The sequence below is a fragment of the Anomaloglossus baeobatrachus genome, chromosome 7 (genome assembly GCF_048569485.1).
Source record: "Anomaloglossus baeobatrachus isolate aAnoBae1 chromosome 7, aAnoBae1.hap1, whole genome shotgun sequence".
Taxonomy (NCBI): domain Eukaryota; kingdom Metazoa; phylum Chordata; class Amphibia; order Anura; family Aromobatidae; genus Anomaloglossus; species Anomaloglossus baeobatrachus.
Genome location: NC_134359.1, coordinates 234186848 through 234207865, shown reverse-complemented (window position 1 = coordinate 234207865; position 21018 = coordinate 234186848). Strand labels below are relative to the sequence as shown.

The following is a 21018-nucleotide window of genomic DNA, read 5'->3' as shown; positions in this document are numbered from 1 at the left end:
TCTTCTTTGTGGGGCTATCCTAACCATGGCCGGAAGGAGGGGTAGGCAGGGAGACATCTGCCTAACGTGCCACCTCCCATGAAGCAGACAGAAAAAGGAGCAATTTCAAAGGAAGAAAAGAGGAAAAAAAAAATCTAAGGCAACTGATGAGCTCTGTCTGACACCAATTACATCCTGAGTAGAGATGAGTGAACTCACTTTAAAGTTCGGTGGTTGTACAGACACAGCTTTATGCTACCCACTCAAGGGAGCATCGCAGTGTACACTCAATTCTCAGCCCAGTATGAGCTGCTTGCAGTGTTTGATGGCTCGACCGGGTGTAAAATCAGTGTTATTGGATGTAGTGTGCACACACAAAAAAAAAAAAAAAAAAAAAATCCCACTTTCCCTCAACCAAAAGTGTTCTGTTTATGGCCGAAATGCCTTCAGTGACTTCAAATTGAATTCAGGTCAAGTCCAGGTCCCAAACTTTAAAGTCCAGCTGAACCTGATAAACCAAACTTCCACAGGTTCGCTCATCTCTAGTCCTGAGTGCTGGCATTGGGCACAGACCGACTGCTGAGCACTGCTTCTTCTGAGGTAGTGTCAGCCAGGGTCTTACGTGGCACCAGGCAGAGATCAGAGTTGCCAGTGCTGCTACTCATAGGCGAGTCACCTAAGCTTCATGGAGATATTTGGCACCAGTGACACAGGTAGAGGTGCATTGAGCACTGCCTTGGCATCAGATTAACAAGAAGCCAGCACTCAGCAGTCTTCGCTCTGTGCTAGTGTATGAGGCATCACTAAACTGCTGCTACTGCTGACTGCACACTGGTCTAGGCTGAATGAATAAGGCGACATCGGCAGCTACGGACACCCCAGCGGTATCACTGGAAGACTTGGTGTTGTTGGTGCACTATTGTAAAAGATAAATGGCACCACTTATCCCTAGTGGTAAGCAGCACTGACAGATCTTTACAAGGCCTAAGACACACGGCATGAAAATCGGACCAATAAAACATCGCATTCCACTCGGACCAATATTAGCCTGTGTGTCAGCACCCATGAGCGATTATTTTCTCGGCCCCAATCGGACCGAGAAAACAATAGCAGCATGCTGTGAGTGTAATGCGAGACTCTTTCTCTCGCACCCATTTAAGTCTATGGGGTGAGAGAAAGATTGTAAGGCACTCGCAGTACACCGGTGTACAGCGAGTACAGAGGGAGAATGGCAATAGCTGGCTACAGAGGAGAGAGGGAGATAAATCCCTCCCTCTCCTCCGCTCATGAGGGGCGGGCCGGCACGGAGGAGAGGGAGGGATTTATCTCCCTCTCTCCTCTGTAGCCAGCTATTGCCATTCTCACTCTGTACTCGCTGTACACCGGTGTACTGCGAGTGCCTTACAATCTTTCTCTCACCCCATAGACTTAAATGGGTGCGAGAGAAAGAGTCTCGCATTACAATCGCATGATCGGACCTCAGTCGCAGTGACACTCAGCTCTGCTGTGCTGCGAGCGTGAACCGAGTGTCATGCGAGGATCGCATTAGTCCCCGTGTGGTCCCGGCCTAATAATTATACTGTGTTATGGCAGGTCTGTCAGCATCGCAGTGCTGTTTTCTTGTAACTCAAATCTCATCCCCTTTATTTAATTTCAATTGCTGGTGTTGCCAGTCCACAAAGTGGTAGGACACTGTACTATAGGAATGTAGGCTGCAGCAGAAGTGAGGCATCAGTAATTGAGTTGGGAGATGAACCCTGCCAATGCTAAATGATGAACACTGCCAATGAGCACTGTCAGTGATATAATGAACTAACCAATGAGCACCGTCATTGGGAATTCATTATTAGAGATAACTGGACCACCCGAACAGTAAAGTTTGTTTTTCTACCAAACACTGACTATACAAAAGAAAAAAAAATCAGTTTTTGAGTTCAGAGTTTGAGTGCTTTACGTATGCTATCGACTCGACCGAGCATTGCTGTGCTCGGGTACACTCGATGCTTGGCCAAGCGCAAGGCACTTGCAGTGTTTGAATGCCTCACACTGGGGGTAAAATTAGCGTCATCGGATGTAGTGTGTAAAAAAGAAAAACAAAAAATTTAAAATGGCATTCCAACACTGGAAGAAAAAAAAAAAAACAGCTGAAGCGGTGCTTTAACTTCGATATCTTATTCTTAGGATAGGTCACCTATGTCTGGTCGTTGCGAGTGCGTCAACTGGTGCGGCCATCAGCCAACTGCTAGTTTGTGAAGCACAAGTATATATAAGTTACCAGAAGCACCATCAGTACATGAATATGGCTCCAGAAACACCACCAGTGCATGAATACAACACCAGAAGCTCCATGAGTACATGAATATGGCACAAAACCACCATTATTACATGACAACATCATCAGTCTTGTGCAAGCCGTCTGTCTCATGACAAATGCATCAACCATCGAATGCATACCTTTATCTATAATCGGGGTCTGTTTAGTTTCCATTAGGTTATTAGTCAAATGATGAACACCTAAATTGAAACAAAACAGCTCCCATTATAGTTAAAGGGGTTGTTTGGTTTAAAATGACTACTCTGCAGTTATTCTATGTGACTACAGACTGTGAACCCTCACATCGCACAAAATATGTGCTTTAAGAACTTTAAAGTGTTTGCGCCGGGAATGGTGGTCATGTGGCCACAAGTATATGATATGCAGACTCCTGGCTAGAATCCGACTAGCTGGTCGTGGCCTCATGTGCGAAATTACACATACATAGATTTACTGCAGTCTTCTCATTTTAGACCAGACAACCCCTTTAATCTATGTTAGTTTGAATCACTATCCTTGGCCCTAACATTCAAAATACAGGATGTCAAGGATTAAAAATCGCGGTTTGGCCCTCGTATTTTGTAAATGGTCTGAAACAATGAATGCTTCTATATCTAGGTTTGAAACTGCATTGCCTGTCAAGACACACCCTTAAAGTGAACCTGGCACCACTTTTTGGCCTATAAGCTGCGGCCACCACCACCGGGCTCTTATATACAGCATGTTAGAATGTTGTATATAACAGCCCAGGCTGGGGGTGTAACATAAAAAACACTTTATAATACTTACCTAACAGTCGAAGCGGTTGGCCATATGGGAGTCTCTGTTGTCCGGTGCCGGCGCCTCCTCTTTCAGCCATCTTCGTCCTCTTTCTGAAGCCTGGGTGCATGACGCGGCTACGTCATACACACTCGCCGTTCCTGCGCAGGCGCACAACAATGCTTTGATCTGCCCTGCTCAGGACCTGAATGCCAGCAAGTGTGGATGAGATAGGATGCGTCATGCACCGCGGCTAGAGAAGAAGGCGCAGAAAGATGGACAAAAGAGGTGGCGCCGGCACCGGAGACGCCCATAAGGCCCACCGCGTGACCGTTCAGTAAGTATTATAAAGTGTTTTTTATGTTATACCCCCAGCCTGGGCTCTTATATACAGCATGTTAGAATGCTGTATATAAGAGCCCGGTGGTGGTGGCCGCAGCTTATAGGCCAAAAAAGTAGTGACAGGTTCCCTTTAAAGTTGAACACTTTAAAACTTTTGCTGGGAATTTTTGGCGATAAAGGTAACAATTCTAGTGGAAGTGGTTCTCGGACCCATCGGAAGGTATTTGTTAGGGGTCCTGTTTCCTTAGTGTCGGATCCATTCCCTTACATTGAGGCATGGGTAGAATTCATGTGCCTAGGGCACCAAAATACCTTGTCCTGGTCCCAACTTTACCCTGATATTATACATGGATTTCAACTGGTTCCATCTTTTATGGAAGATGACCTGCACCGGAGGAGTATGGCAGCAGCTTACATGCCTCTCCTCATTCAGAACACAAGCATGCTTAGTTGAGTATGAGATTTTCTGAAAGGCGCCAAGACCTTTAAAAGCTAAGTTTGACGATCTAGCGGCTTAATATCAGTGGTCCTGGTGTTTTTAATCCTGATAATTAAAGGCTATAGGTGAATAGGTTTTTCCAACACCATCTGAGAGCAGCATGATATAGGAGCAGAGACCCTGATACCAGAGATGTGGCACTTACTTTATTGGTTGCTGCCGTCTTGATAAAAAAATATTTTATCTGTTGGAGATCTACCAGTTTTCTGAATCCTGAGCTCTGTATAATCCCGTCCACACCACGGATTGGCAGCTTTATGAACACTGTGCATAGGCAGAAACCAGCTAATCACTGATAGGGCGTGGCTGGACAAGGTGGCAGCAGATTTACTAGTCCTCTAATGATAATCTCCTTATGATAAAACAGTGATTTTATAAAAACTAAACTAAGCAGCCCAGTAAGTGATATATGGCTGGAATCAGGGTCTCCTCCTCTACATTACACTGCTCTGAGATTAGGTGACAAACCCCAGTGATAGATACAATTTAACCCCTTCACGACCAGTGAAATCTACTCATGCCTTTTAATCCCTTAGATAGCATTGTCAAACTATGACAGCGTGATCTAAAGTGCTCCAGTGGGGATCGCGCCAGTCCCCATTGCCTTCGACGGCACCATGATGCGATCACGGGGCGCCAATGGGTTGCAATGGTAGCGTGGGGTCAGCTGATTACCCGTCGCTGCCACGATTCACTTCCTGTGAAAGCCGACACTCACAGGAGGAGATCAGCATTTTTGGTCAGCAGAAGCGATCGGACTGTGTAGCGATAGTAGTAATACGGAGAGAGTAGAATGCGATAAAAAAAATATTGCATTCCACTCGGACCAATATTAGTCTATGGGGCCTAATCGGACCGAGAAAAGTCGCAGCATGCTGCAGGTGCAATGCGATCTTGTTTCACTCGCACCCATTCAAGTATATGGGGCGAGGGAAACATCGCATTGCTCTCGCGTTACACCGATGTAATGCAAGTGCAGTGCGATTGTCGCATCAGCCGGCAACGGAGGAGATAGGGAGATAAATCCCTCCCCTCCGCAACTGTGATCTGATCGCACGATTGGACCACAGTCACATGACCCTCGGCTCTCCCTGTGCGGCGAACGTGTGCTGAGTGTGATGCAAAAACTCCCTGTAATCCCCGTGTGGCCTCAGCCTGATGCTAAGTTACGTGTAGAAATTAAGGACGGGTACTTGGATGACGCTGGTGATGATATTCACAGCGCCGCCCATAATCTCACGCCTGCGCAATAACATCACCGGCGCTCGTGTTTTGAAAACAGTGTTCAGTCTCGCGATAGTGCCACTGCACATGCGCAAGACTCCCGGAGCACTGCGGAACATGAGGGCGGCGGCCTCATCTATGTAAATGAACACTGGGGGACAGCGAACAGCGGCAGGAAGGGGTTAACTGATGAAATACAGCCTGCCCCCGAGGCCAACAAATCTCATTACCATAGCAAAAGTTAAGATTTTATAAAGTTATTTAGGGCTGAAATGGGGCCCAGTAGCAAGATGAACCTTTATAGAATGCAGCTCAGGAGTTGCAGAAGGGGATTCTTATAGTGTAATAGCGAAAATTCTTGTGACCGGTTCCCTTTAAGAGTGTGAATCAAGAGAGATCGGCCTGGTGATTTACAGTCGTGACTCTTAATTTCATCTCTGCAATATTTCATTTTTATCCAAGTTGTAGAGAAAAAAAGTTTGCCTAAACTCTAAACCGTTTAGATGCTGAAAAAAATATAGTCTTACGAGAAATGAAAAATGAAACAAAAATCAAAATGAAGAAAAAGGACATTACCAAGCACAAGATAAGAAAAGAAGGCAGAGAGTTAACAAGGCATGAAAGAAATTGCACGGTAACCAAGAAAATTGCTCTGAAATCCCGAGTCCTATTTGCCTGTCTTGCGAGATCTCAAGTCTATGTGTTATTAAACTAGCCTTCTTGAAGCATTTTTCTACATTTTGAAATACTCTGGTGTCCAGTTAGCTGTCTGAATGTGCACATTATTGGTTCACCTTGTGCTGTGAAAATAACCTCCATGCTTCATTTCAGCAGATCCTCGCAACAGAATCCACACATGTTCCTCAAAACAGTATTGCTTCATTTATCACTCCCACCATCACTTAAACACTTTTATATTAAACTACGGTTGATGGAGGGAAAATAACAAAAAGTTTGGAGAAACTTTAGATGCCTGAAGTCAACGTAGAGTGGGAGTTCTGCTACAGAAAAGGTCACTTTACTTAGAAAATAAGGAGAAAAATAAACTTTATTGGTAAAATAACACTGCCTCGTCATCTGCTGGACTTCCAAAGAATTGACTGGTTTAGAAATTATGCCTCCTTGACTAGTTCTCCCTTCACAAATAAAAGTTAAAACCCTTGTTTTTCAAGAATATTACACTATTACCTCTATTATTGGAAAAAGGCAAACATTTCGTACTAAGGTGCTCAATATTAACTCTGGAAATGGACTCTATTATGGCAAAAGCATGTCAAATTTTGTTGGACCAATGTTGACCTACTAATAGGGATGATCGAATACTTCGATTATTCGACTTCGCAAATATTTTCCGAATACTTCGCCGCTATTCGACAAGTCGATACGCAATGTAAGTCTATGGGAAGCCCGAATAGTTCTGAATAGTTGTTATCTGGGTTTCCCATAGACTTACATTGCGCATCAAATATTCGCGAATAGCGGCGAGGCATTCGAAGCTGGATAATCGAAGTATTCGATCATCCCTACCTACTAAATACATTACTAGGAGGAGTAGCAAAGAGAGGTGGTTCAGTTGAGCAGCAGCATTAAAATGAGAAGCACAAGAGTGTTAGCATGGAGGACACAGAGGATAGTGCAGTAGTCGAGGCGGGAGAAGGTGAGGGTGTGCACTAACATTTTAGTAAATAGTAATAATGAAAAAAGGTCAGATTCCAGGAATATTTTTTGAGTTGGAGGTGGTAATAGCTCGGATGTACGGTTTACAGGACAAGGCAGAGTCCAGGGTCACTCCGAGGCAGCAGACTTCTGGTACAGGAGAAAATGTGATGTCATTTATTGTGATAGATCGGACAGGGGAGTTAGGCAAGATGGAGAAAACATGATTAGTTAAGTTTTGTCCACATTAAGCTTTAGGAAGTGCGATGAGAAGGAGGAGGATCTGGCCGATAGACATTCTGGGAATCTGCACAGCAAAAAGGTGACGTCTGGGCAGAGAGATAGGTCTGAGTGTCATGAACAAATAGGTGGTACTGTAATCCATGGAACTTCATTCTTTGTCTCAGGCCAAAAAGTAAAGATTGAGAAGATTAGAGGTCCCAGGACAGAGCCTTGAAGGACACCAACTAAGAGAGAGATCTGGATGAGGAGGTAGTGTGGGAGTGTGAAACGCTAAATGTGTGGTTGAAAAGGTAAGAGGAGATCCTGAAGAGGCGAAGGTCTTTGGCACCGAGGGAAGAGAAGATATGTAGTAGGAGTGAGTGGTCAACTTTGTCCAAGGCTGAGGATAGGTCTACAAGGAGGAGAATAGAAAATTGTTTGCTAACTTTGACAGTAAGTAGTTAGTAATTTTGGTCAGTGCAGTTTTGATGGAAGTTTAGGGACAGAAGCTAGATGTAGGTTTATATCTCTCGGCTATCACATACACATCTAGTTAAGAAGAGATAACTGCTGGTAGGCTCCTCTAGCGATAGCTTATACCCCTTGAAAGCAAAATGATCAGGCATTGAAATGTCAACTGCTCGATCGGTTTCTTGAAAGGTAAAAAGACCCCATACATAACAGAGGGTTGGCCAGTCCTACCAAAAGCAGCTGTTTCGGTTAACTCGTCTATTGCGTTTGGGCCCATTAATACAGATTTCAGACCGATTAAAAGATAAAAAATATATCAAGGACTGTACAGTGAAATGGCAAATGGCTCTCTGAACCGAATAAATGTTGGCTAAACGCAAAGCCAAAATTAAAAGTACTACTACGGTACTAGACAAAATGATATATTATTGCAGTAGCTGTGGGTTATGTAGCACAAGTGGCAGACTGAGGCAACTTTCATACTTGGCAATGGAAGAAGAGGAGAAAAGTTGGTGTGCAAAAAATCCGGGATCACCAATATAATACCAAAAAATATATAGAAATCTTTATTGGAAATACAAAAACAGCAAAAGAGACAAAGCACAATTAAAAACACACTCCAACCAGTGTATACAAATACCAGGGGTTACATATATTAAAGACATGATTCCTAATCCCTCCTCCAGCAATACAAAAAATAAGCAATGTCTAATTGGTAACAACAGGCACATAAAGGCAATAAATAGAAAACTGAGAACCACTTCAAAATAGCAAGGATAGTAATGCTTCATGTAAAACCATCTCAAACATGAACACAGAAAATATATCCTGTAAACAAAAAAGTAAGTGCCCGAGACCAACACCCCATCCCCCCTGAGGGCGAGATGGCAACCCTTAACCAAACCTAGAGCTGGTCCCTCACCATCCTAGATAGGATCAACACCTAAGCGCCGAGCCAAATAAATTGATAAACATGAACACAGAAAATATATCCTGTAAACAAAAAAAAAAAAACTAAGTGCCCGAGACCAACACCCCATCCCCCTGAGGAAGCCGCCATTGTGAGTGGTGATACGCGTGGGGACACTTTTCTTCCCTCCTCCTGCATGGTCATATAGCTTCATTCTCTGTGGTTGGTCTCGGGCACTTACTTTTTTGTTTACAGGACATATTTTCTGTTTATCAATTTATCCGGCTCGGCGCTTAGGTGTGGAACCTATCTAGGGTGGAGAGGGACCCCAGTGACCAGCTGTATGTTTGGTTAAGTGTTGCCATCTCCCCCTTTCCCTAGACGCAAGGGTCCCCTTCCTTTGACCAGATAGTGTCACACTAGGTACGGGGAAGTAAGGGAAGGGGACCCTTGCATCTAGGTAAAGGGGAGATGGCAACCCTTAACCAAACCCACAGCTGGTCCCTCACCACCTTAGATAGGTTCCACACTTAAGCGCCGAGCCGGATAAATTGATAAACATGATCACAGAAAATATATCCTGTAAACTAAAAAGTACCCGAGACCAACCACAGAGAATGAAGCTAAATGAGCATGCAAGAGGAGGGAAGCAAAGCATCTCCACGCGTATCGCCATACACAATAGCGGCTTCCTCAGGGGGATGGGGTGTTGGTCTCGGGCACTTACTTTTTTTTTTTACAGGATAGTGAGGGACCCCAGGGACCATTTGGATGGAAATTGCATTAGTTTGTTGGAGCCATCCCTTTCTGAAATACTCCAATTTTCATACAGCCATGGACAATGCATAAAATGGAAGGTCAGTGGGCAATCAGAAAAGCCATTGCGTAGCCTGCTTAGCATCTACAAATGCCTTTGGCTAATGCCTAACACGGACTACTTGGATGAGAGCATACAACCTTGTTGAACATTTCTTACAACTGTTGCCTGACATATCAGCAATGGTCAATGATTCAGTAATAATTGAGTATTATCGTAGACGAGTACACATATTATACGGACGGACAACATGTCATGCTTTATAGACGAAAACTTGCAGAAACAACACACATCCCTTCCAAGTCTACCATTTGTGCATTATGTCTACCCGAGGAATTCTTTACTATTCACCCATCATGCAACTTAGTCATGCAATAAATTGAAAGACGGCATAAGCCAAGAACGGGATGTGAGCATTTGGTTTAGCAGATAATGTTAAAGCCCCTCTGAGAACAGGCATGTTTTCCGCATGCTGCAAGAAGTCAAGCAGAAAGAGCACTTGTGGCCAATATGATAAAGAACCACTTGAAACACCATAGGGATGGGAGAGTTATCAGTAATCGCTGATTACTAGGCAAACAACCTTGTGTGCACGGTCTAGTGTTCATGAACCCATAATAATGTATCGGAGCGACGCATAAAAGGCCATTTCTACGAGTTCTTATTAAAACCATAAGAACCTCTTCTTTAATAGGCAAAAATTATCAGAGATTTGGGGTTACAAGCAATACTAAATTTCCAACGAGTCCTACGGAGACGCAAACTCACGTGGTTGCAGACTCAGCACTGCACTCGAGTGACTAAAAGGTGCTTTACATGCTGCGATGTCGCTAATGATTTATCGTCGGGGTCACGGTGTTTGTGACGCACATCCGGCGTCGTTAGCGACATCGCAGTGTGTAACACGTACGAGCGACCTTCAACGATCGCAAAAGTGGTAAAAATCGTTGGTTTTGGAGAGGTCGTCCAAACACCAAATATCGTTGTCTGGTGAGTAATGAGGTTGTTTGTCGTTCCTGCGGCAGCACACATTGCTGTGTGTGACACCGCAGGAACGAGGAAACTCACCGTACCTGCGTCCCGCCGGCAATAAGGAAGCAAGGAAGTGGGCGGGATGTTCGGCCCACTCATCTCCGCCCCTCCTCTACTATTGGGCGGCCGCTTAGTGACGTCGCAATGACGCCGAACGAACCGCCCCTTTAGAAAGGAGGCGGTTCGCCGGTCACAGCGACGTCGCTAGGCAGGTAAGTGCGTGTGACGGGTGTAAGCGATGTTGTGCGACACGGGCAGCGATTTGCCCGTGACGCACAACCGACGGGGGCGGGTATGCTCGCTAGCGATAATCGATACCGCAGTGTGTAAAGTACCCTTAAGGCTAGTTTCACACATCCGGCTTTTTGCCGGTTTGCCAGATTCGGCACATGCCAGTACAGTGTATACAGTACAATGGCAGCGCGACAAGCGCCGGTCACATGCTGTCATGTGACCGAAGCATGTGACCCGGAAGTTGCGGCGCTGCCATTGTACTGTATACACTGTACTGGAGTGCGCTGAATTCGGCAAACTGGCAAAAAGCCGGATGTGTGAAACCGGCCTAAAGAACCATTTGTTGGCTTTTTATATTTAACTGTAACCGAAAGACGGGTGTTCCAAAACTGAAAAGCCCTTTAAGGCTACGTTCACACAATGTGTTTTTACAGCATATTTTTGCTGCTTTTTTATGCAAATTAAAAAGTTGCTTTTTACAGTACCAGCAAAAGCTAAGAGACCTCTGAAATCTGATGCACACGATTGCTTTTTATTTAATGACTACATTGGAACATTTCTGTGTTTTTGAAAAAGGCAGCACGTCAATTCGTTCAGTGTTTTTGCAACATGTTTTCACCATAGAAAGGAGTGCAAAAATGCTGCAAAGAAATGCAACCATTTCTGGTAAATAAAACTTGTAGACAAATGACGCATATAATCTGCACCAAAAGCTCACATAAAAAGCAGCAAAAAGCTGCTTTTTGTAAGAAGCTTCTTTTCTGTCAAGAGGGCAGGTTTTGCATGCAGGAAAAAGGAGCAAAAAGCAACATGTGAATATCACCTTCAGGGTATGAGATGATGGCGTCCTTTAGGAAAATGCAAGAGGAATTTTTCCTGAAGCATCTTCTTTGGAGACACTCCAATCACAATTTTTCTTTGCCACCAGCATTTTTTTTTTTTAATTGTGTGCATAAACTATTGAGCGGCTTCAAAAAGAAGTTGCCTGAGGAAGGGTCAGATCACTTCATTTAGCCGCTTAACGGCTTTGATAGCCTGAAGCAGTTAAAAGAAGCTCAGTAGGATGGAACATGAGCAGAGCAATCACTTTGACAATGCAACACATAGGTTTATTCACGTTGGCATTATTTTTTTTGTTTTTAGAGATTTTTCATGCGGGTTCCAAGGTAGAGCAAAGTACTGTAATACACAAGTGCTGGCGCTATTGCGCCTTTCACAGCAGACGTGCACTACAGTACTGTGCTCTGCCCTCGGCAACGCAGAGTGAAGTGCGCCTGCACAAGGGCGCGATAGAGAACATTGTATAGATGACATAGGACGCGTCATCCACTCAAAGCAAGGAGGATGGCAACTGTGACGAGAGGAGGTGAAGGATCGAGACCAGTGACGCCCATGGGTTTGAATAGTCTGATGTGACTTTTGGGTGCCTCTCACCTCCCTTAAATGTGCCTGAATGTGTGTGGCATTCATCATCCGGCTCTAAAGGGCATTGTTCACAACAAAGTGGTCATCAGTGTGGGATATGGCCAAAGGACGTTCACTTCTCTGCCTTTCTCTGACTCTTCCAGTCTCTCAGTATCTCTGTTGTAACCTAGTGATGACACTCTAAGCTTAATGGCTACTTGTGTCTGAGAACATCCTACTTGAAGCCTCACAATGACGAGGTACTGCTGATCAATTAGTAGGTGTCATCTTGGTCTCACGTTGGCAAAATGTGAAGAGCATGATGAAGAGGACTGTTTATTGCCAATTATAATTGAATATCAAAATTTATTGAGTGATTCAAGGATTAAACACCTGCTGTGAATTTTACCTTTAAGCTCCTTGCTAGAGAACAGCATGTTGTGAAAAAAGTACTGAAACATTGAACAGTTGGACACGTGCATTCAAAAGATTACAGAAGGTCACATTAAGTTCCTCTGGATAGGTTAGAGGGCATTTTAGGATAATCCTGAAATTTCACCCTAAAGCCAAATATCCCTAACTTTTGTGAATAGTGTAGTTACTGAAAACTCATTAAAATTCTATATAACAGAAAAATACATGACTTTGAAATAAACGTAATACAGAAAAACAAACAAAAGAAATGAAAAAGACATTCAAAAGGTTTTAAAATATTAGACGTTCAGTATGAAGTCACGATGGGGATTTAATCCTTTAGGGAAAAAGAGTCACCAAATTTAAAGGGAACCTGTCAGGTCCAATATGTACCCAGAACCATAAGCAGTCCCCGAGACTAGTCCCCGATCTTTAGAAATACTTTTTCTAAAGATCCCTTTATCTATGCTAGTGTATACAGGGACTGAATACTTTTTCTATAGATCTCTTTATCTATGCTAGTGTATACAGGGACTGTCAGGCAGGGATTAGCGATATTATATAAGAATAAGGGTGCACATCAAACTTAGATAATGGTATAATGCCTCAAGCATATGGAAAAATATTGGAATATACAATGAAAAATGCTACTTGCTAATTTGAACATGTGAATAATGAATTGCATACCTGCCATGAATATTAGGAAAAAGGAGATATTTAGCAATCGCATTGATCAATGTAACTGAGCCCCAAGACCTCGTCAAGGTATATCTCTATATTGGGGTCCCTAGCTCTGTGACCCTAACTGTGTGTCATCTCATTGCAATTAAAAACTGCTATGGGTGGAGAGGTGTAACTAAGGACTTTCTTATATAGGAAAGTTATATGTTATATGTAGTTTTTTTCTGAATGTGAACACAGCTCCGCCCCTTTCGGCCATGTTTTTTCCATCTCCTATATAAGAAAGTTTTTAGTTACCCCTCTCCACCCATAGCAGTTTTTAATTGCAATGAGATGACACACAGTTAGGGTCACAGAGCTAGGGACCCCAATATAGAGATATACCTTGACGAGGTCTTGGGGCTCAGTTACATTGATCAATGCGATTGCTAAATATCTCCTTTTTCCTAATATTCATGGCAGGTATGCAATTCATTATTCACATGTTCAAATTAGCAAGTAGCATTTTTCATTGTATATTCCAATATTTTTCCATATGCTTGAGGCATTATACCATTATATAAGTTTGATGTGCAGCCTTATTCTTATATAGTATGTATTTTTTGGCTTGCACTCATAATATATATATATTAGTGCTCACTTCAGTTATCCTATCCAGTTATAGAGATTAGCAATAGGCACCCAGAACTGCTCGTGGTTCTGTGTGCATATTGGACCTGACCGGTTCCCTTTAAGAGCCAAAATGACTCGCAATGCCCTCTATATTTAACACATTAGTATTCTCTTTATGTATGACGTGTTGTGTGTGTTCACTAGTTACATCACAAAGATGCCTGTGTATATGAACTTTAAAAGGGCCAGTGGTAGAGTCGACATATTGGGCATGGCTTGCAAACACCCCATCCTGCCCGAACTCCAGACATATTTCAAAAAGATAGAAGAGCTAAACGGGACTGAGATAAAAAAAACAAAAGATACTTTTTGAGGAACATCAATTTGTGCAAAACATTTGTGACAGTTCAAGTCGTTTGATACAAAAATTCTGGAAAAAAAAAAAAAAAAAACTCTCGACGAACAGGGTCCAATGTTTTTAAATCTGAAGGCCACTGGAGCTTACAACTGGTGATCGGTGGAGATGCGGTTTGTCAGGCCCCAATATGTTATGACTGGATGGTCCCATTAAAGGATGGATGACAGGATCCATATCTCTTCATTACTGTAAGGATAAGTATATATACAACAGATAAAATATGGTCTTGGAATAACAGCTGGATAATGACCAACTTCTCCTTACACTGTAAAATAAAATATCATTGTTATATTTAGCTTAAAAAAAAAATCCTCAACCGGCAATGCCCTAATATACCGCTCGTCTAGAAATGACAGCGGAGACATTCTCGTAATACAACAGAGCAGCTGAATAGATTGTCTCAGCAGCTCCTCATGGAAATGGTAACCATCATATTTCATAACATTCTTTTGAATCTATATTATAAAGGCCGCAATTGTACAGCTGATTGGTGGGATCCAGGTCCTGAGACCCCACTGATTGGCCAATATCCCGTTCTGTATACACCATGCGCATACTGTGAGATTTGTGTGCAGATCCACAGATTTTACTATTGAGCACATATACCATTTGGTGTGAGCAGGTCATGTGGTGCCCAAGCAGTGTGTGTGTGTGTGTGTGTGTGTGTGTGATTTGTAGTTTGTAGATTTGGAGTCCATTCAACTCAACATTTGTCAAGGGACAGATGGATAGGGCAGTTGGTATTTCAACGCCAGATCCTTTTTTTACAGGAGAGAGAAGCTTTCCGCTCCACCTGTTCACATTAGAAAGGTAGGATGTGCCATCAGTCTTTTTCTTATATTACGGGGCGATGCCTTCTGATTGAGCACTCCTGCTCTTAAGCCTCAGGTGATTTTAATTCTCCATTTGCAGGTTCCTGTCTGCCCATGAATTGTAGGCATTTTGTTTAACCCAAAGAGAGGCAATAGTTTCAAAGGGATGTAACAAAAATGAGGTCACCTTGTCGCTGGCTGTTGGGCTCACACAAAACTAGCCAAGTTCATCTGCTACGCATCCTAATTTTTTTCATGTTTTTCATAGCAGTAATACATGTCTATATTCCCAAATTCATTGTTCCACATATCTTAGCACTACAGAGTGCAACGGTCTCCTTTTTGCATATGTAAATAAGGCTGAAGTGCTTTGGACAAGTGGAAGGACTTCTCAAGCCTCTGATCTCTTCACTGGCATACAGACAGAAAAGGACCCCTGTGCAAGAGCAACAAATGGGACCTGTGAAAATCAAATCGCTCATCATAGTGCACAATTCCACCTGTTTTGGAGGTAAAAATGGGCTCCAAAGCACTTAAGATTCACTTGCATATCAATTCAAACACAGATTATGGAGTTAGGCTATGGCTAGGTTCACACACTGCATTTTTTTTTACACTGCGTTTTTGTGCGTTTTTGTGGTAAAAAACGCACAAAAACGCACCCGTGGCAAAAAAATGCGTGTGCGTTTTACCGCGATTTGGTGCGTTTTTTGCTGCGTTTTTGCTCACTGCGGTTATATGCATTTATTATCAGCAAACAATGCCATTAAAGATTGTTGAAGAAAAAAAAAAAAGTCTGATGTCATTTCCTTCTTCAATATGTTCTTCATTCTCCACTAGTGTATGCAGGAGAGCAGACAGCTGCAGAACTACAAGGCTCAGCATGCTCCATCCAGGACTGTATGCTGGAGGGAGAGGCAGGGCGAGCAAAACTACAAGACTCAGCATACTCCATCCAATAGTGTATGCAGGAGAGCAGACAGCAGCTGCAGAACTACAAGGCTCAGCATCCTCCATCCAGGACTGTATGCAGGAGTGTTTTGCCCCCCCCACCCCAAAAAATGACATGGGCTTCGCCATATTTTTGTATGCTAGCCAGGTACAGCAGGCAGGTACGGCTGTCCCCAACCCCCAGCTACCTATTTGTACCCGGCTCGGCCAAAAATGTAGGGAAGCCCTTTTTTTTTTATTGCATGAATTTCATGAAATAATTAAAAAAAAAAAAAAAATGACGTGTGCTTCGCCCAATTTTTGAGTCCAGCCAGGTACAACTAGGCAGCTGTGGATTTGAATCCGCACTGCAGGGTGCCCATGCTTTCTGGGCACCCCCGCTGCGAATTACAGTCACCCCAGCCACCACAGAAAATGGCGCTTTCATAGAAGCGCCATCTTCTGGCGCTGTATCCAACTCTTCAGCTGCCCTGGTGACGGGTGGCTCGCTGGGTAATAGTGGGGTTAGGGCTAGCTGTATATTATCAGCTAGCCCTAAGCCCGAAATTCATGGTGGCACGCCAATATTAGACATGGCCGCCATGAATTTCTAGTAAAGATAAAAAAAAAACACAACACAGAAAAATATTTTTATTAGAAATAAAACACAACACAATTAGTGACTCCATCTTTATTGAAATAAAGAACCCCCCTCCGCAGTAATCCTGGATCAAGGGTCCCGCGCCATCCAACCCGGATCCAATATCATCTGATCGATTTGCTGGAAGGCAAAGCGATCAGATGATGTGTCAGGATCAAGGACGTGAATCACATGACACATCAGCTGATTGTATAAAAGCCGTTTATACAATCAGCTGAAGCATCAGTGCAAAAAAAAAAAAAAAATACTCACTTATGTGCTGATTACTGGCAGCTCCTGGAGCGGAGTTTGATCTCGTCTGATCGCTGCAGGAGAAGCCGGTAATCAAATAATTCGGTGATGAAGTCATCTAACGGCATCAGCTGATAGGTGAAGCCGGCCGGGCGCCGGCATCACCGCGAGACTTATGATCAGCTGACGCATCAGGTGACCGCATCAGGTCATCCACCGCCAGGTCCTGCAGCCATCGGACGTGCCCGGGGACACTGCACACAGCCGCCGGAGAGGCGGTACCGGGAGAGGAGCTGGGAGCGGACATGGCACCGGGAGTCTGCAGACAGGGGAGTATGACATTTTTTTATCCTGCTGTTCACTTTTGATTTCACAGCTGCCTCCACCTCCCGCCCATACATGGCGGCGCACGGGAGCGGACATGCACAGGACTGGAGGTGGAGGAAGCGGTGGCGGTACCGGGAGGATTCACGCTTCTGTGTTTACTGACAGAAGGAATCCTCTTCCTGTACACGTCACTTTACTACCCACCTCCTGCGTTTATAGCTGCGTTTTTAGTCTTAGAAACGCACTAAAACGCAGCTATATTTGCAATTTGCGTTTTTCATTGTATTTTTGAACATCTCATTGAACTCAATGGGTGGAAGATGCAGTGAAAAACGCAACAATAATTGACATGCTGCGTTTTTGTGGGCACCACAAAAACGCAGCTAAGGGCCCACTCACACTTGCGCTATTTTGACGCAAACGGAATCCGTCAGTAATGTAGTACAGTTCATTTATTTACAGTGGAAGCGCGTTACTATGGCACGTGTGTGTGTCATGCAGTACCCGCTTGTGTCCACACGATGTCGCGCTTCCACTGTAAATAAATGAACTGTACTACATTACTGACGGATTCCGTTTGCGTCGAAATAGCGCAAATGTGAGTGGGGGCTTAAAAAAACGCTGTGTGCAGACAGCAAAGATGAAAACTCAGACTTTGCTGGGGAAGCAAATTCATGCAGTTTTCTGAGCAAAAATGCGCCCGAAAAACGCGCAAAAACGCCGCGAAAAGCGCACTGTGTGAACTTACCCTATGTGTGCATCCTGCAGTTTTGTTTCTTCAGTGAAAAATGCACCCTCTGGCAGAAAAACAGACATTTAGCCAAAAAAATGCATAAAAAATATGCGTTTTTGCCGCGTTGTGCGCTTTTTGGCCATGTGTTTCACTATATTCAAAGGAAAAACGCAGAAAGAATTGGACATGCTGCTTCTTTTTTTGTGCAACCAAAACTGCAGGCAAAAAAGACTCAACGTGCACACGGCCTTTCTGATTTCTCATAGACTTTGCTGGGTAAGGTAATGCATGCAGTTTAGGGGAACATACTGCACTCAAAACTGCACTGTGTGCAAAGTAGGAATGGACCAGCTAGCTCAAGCTTTGCCTGGACTTGTCTTTGTAGGAGGTGCATGTGCATGTAAACAGTTTGAGAGATTAAATCTTGCCGAGATACCCTTTAAGGCCTTGGTTCCACTTGTACATAGCTTCTGATGTGAGAGCATTGGAAGAGATAAGCTACTGACCCCTCTGCTGAGTGTCAGCTGAGCGTCATGTGACTGTGATCTGATCTTGCGATCGGGTCACAGCTGAAGCCTATGTCTGCTTTCATCGCACTGCACTCTGATGACATGTGAGTGTAGTGCAATGTTTCACATGCTCCCATAGACTTGTATGGGTGCGTGTGAGCCGAGAATCACTGCCAAACACAGCATGCTGCGATTCATTTCTCAGGCCGATATGGCATGAGAACTCAATCGCAGATGGACGCTGCCCCATAGTTTTGCACTGGTGCGAGTACAATCCAATGTTTTATCAGATTGCACTCGTCCATACAAAACGCAAGTGGAACCAAGGCCTAAAGAGGTCTTCCCACCTGAGAAATGTACAGCTTAGGCACCGCTCACATCAGCAGTATTTTTCCGCAAAGCCGGATCCGGCACAAATGCATTTCAGTTCCATTCATATACAATGGAAGCGCGGAAGATGCGTTCGTCATACACAACCGAATGTGACCGCATCTTGCAGCACTTCCATTGTAAATGAATGGAACTGAAAGGCATGTGCCGGATCCGGCTTTATGGCAAAATACCAGTGATGTGAGCGGCGCCTAGGTAAAAGGTTATGCCACTAAAGAATGGAAGTTCTTGACCGGGCATGAGGAGCCATCTCCATGCCATGAATGAGGGACGAGGCACCCCTGGTTGCGGAGGATGTGGATCGGACATTTACAGTATTGCACGTTCTTGATATGCTTTTTTCATTTTACGGGGGAAATGTGATATTTTACCGTATCAGCCATTACCGGATATATCGGCTCTTCCTTATCAGGCTATAACGCAGATGTTTCTTCAACCAGAACGGTGGGCATTTTTATACCATGTAATCTACTTCTGAAACAAAACCTTCCTGTATCTGGAGCCTGGATAAATGCGTTTGTTGATCCGTTCTACAGATGTACATCCCTTAGTATCCAAGTTGTCACACAATATCCGATTAAAGTGTAACACTTCAACCACCCAAGGCTATGCAGAGATTTTAATGAGATGTCACGCTTGATAACAATCCCTCATACTTCTTATTACTATGCGGTGCCGGGGAGAAAGGTCTGCCTTTAAATGTGACAACTTCACCTTAATTCATCCCTCCTGGCCTTTACATAATGTACTAGAACGAAAAAAAAAAATCTCTGCTGCTTTGTTTTAAAGGACATTGACACTTGTCAGAAGTTAGACGCATATGTTTATAGGATAAAGGGTCAGAAGTGTGATCTCTGCACATCGAGGCATTATTGAGAGGGGGGGGGCACCTTTACGAAAGCTGCCAAACTGACGTGTCCGCAGACGGGGGTCTCCCCCTTCTAAAGATTCAGATTTGACTTTTATTTTTTTAACATGTTGAAAGGCTCATTAGACCATCAGACATTCACTTCAGGAGTAACTACCTACAATCGGTGCCACTAGATGGAAAGCTTTGGATTTTGTTTTGGAAGGGAGCTACATTTTTGCCGAGAAAGCATTGTCTGGCTTACAAGTCTCCCTCCACCAGCTAGTTGTCGCCACATCTGTAAAGCACTGTGGACTTAATAGCACTATATAAGTGAGTAAAATAGACAGTACCCTACACCGATATCACAGACCTCTCACCCAGCCAACCCCTACCTGCTCCCCCCCCCTGAAAAGGGGAAAAGTTCCTGAAATAAATGTGTAACGGAGTCAGAGCAATGATACTTCTAGAAAAGTGGGGAGAAGTGGTACGGAACATTTCTGCGCTTTTACATGGTTCACTAAACACTCTATACTCTAATCACTAACCTCAGTGGTCACGCTGGTCTTGATAAGGAGCAGGGTGGAGTGAAAGGAGCTTCATTAAAGGGGTGGTTCACTACTCTGCAATAGTGACCACATCCATGTAAAACTGATAGGGAAGGCTTTTTCTAAATACCTTGTTCAGCCAATTCTGCCTCTCAGCGGCGCTATTGCCGTCCACTCTTCTCCATCGCATAACCTCACGGGCTCCGTGACCTATGGGATCCAGTTATGTCACGTCAACTTTCAGTTGACCTGACATCACCGCGGTCAGCCCCAGTCTCCCTGAATGACTGGGCTGTGGGTGAAGTTTCACCGCTTTTCACAGCCCAGTATATTGCTCGCTCTCTCCTTCGCTGCAGAGCGCCACAAGCAGGAGAAATGCTGGGCTGTGATGAGCAGTGAATCTCCACCCATAGCCCAGTCACTCAGGAAGACTGGGGCCGGCCTCAGTGATGTCAGGTCCACTGAAAGTTGACGACACATCACTGGATTCCATAGGTCACGTAGCCCAGGAGGTTACACAATGGGGAAGAGTGGACCGCGATAGCGCCGCTCAAAGGCTAAATTGGCAACACAAGGTATTTAAAAAACCTCCCCTATCAGTGATGTGGTCACTACTGCAGAATAGTGAGCCACCTCTTTAAGAGTTCCCTGTGAACCTCACCATAATCTTATTCCAGTTTTACTTCCATAGATTACTGACTTTCTGGTTGATTGACACCATTAATGCCAAAAGCCTGATCAGCACGATGAGCTTCCAGTGCCACTGTATGAGGCAAGCCTGTCTAAACAACATTGGAAATGCAGTTGGATGACGTAGGGCAGGAATAGGAATAACATCGCTCTCCAGTCACCTGGCCAGCTTCAGTGCAGTGCTTACAAGCTCATTAGGAAAGAGCTTGTAAGCGTTGCGCACGTTTCGTGACCACTGTGCTCTCCTAGCCAATCAAGGAAGAAAAAAAAAAAAAAAGAGAAAAGCAGAGCAAGGAAGTGAATATGGGCAGACAGAAAAAAGCAAATATATAGCAGCTGATGGAGTGTTATA

General features: G+C 44.1%; 1 protein-coding gene across 1 annotated transcript in view; it reads right to left on the bottom strand.

Annotated features, from left to right (window-relative positions):
- The window catches only part of CPPED1 (calcineurin like phosphoesterase domain containing 1), a 136910-nt gene that overhangs the window by 77805 nt on the left and 38087 nt on the right, over positions 1-21018 (bottom strand). The gene's annotated exons all lie outside the window — the stretch shown is intronic.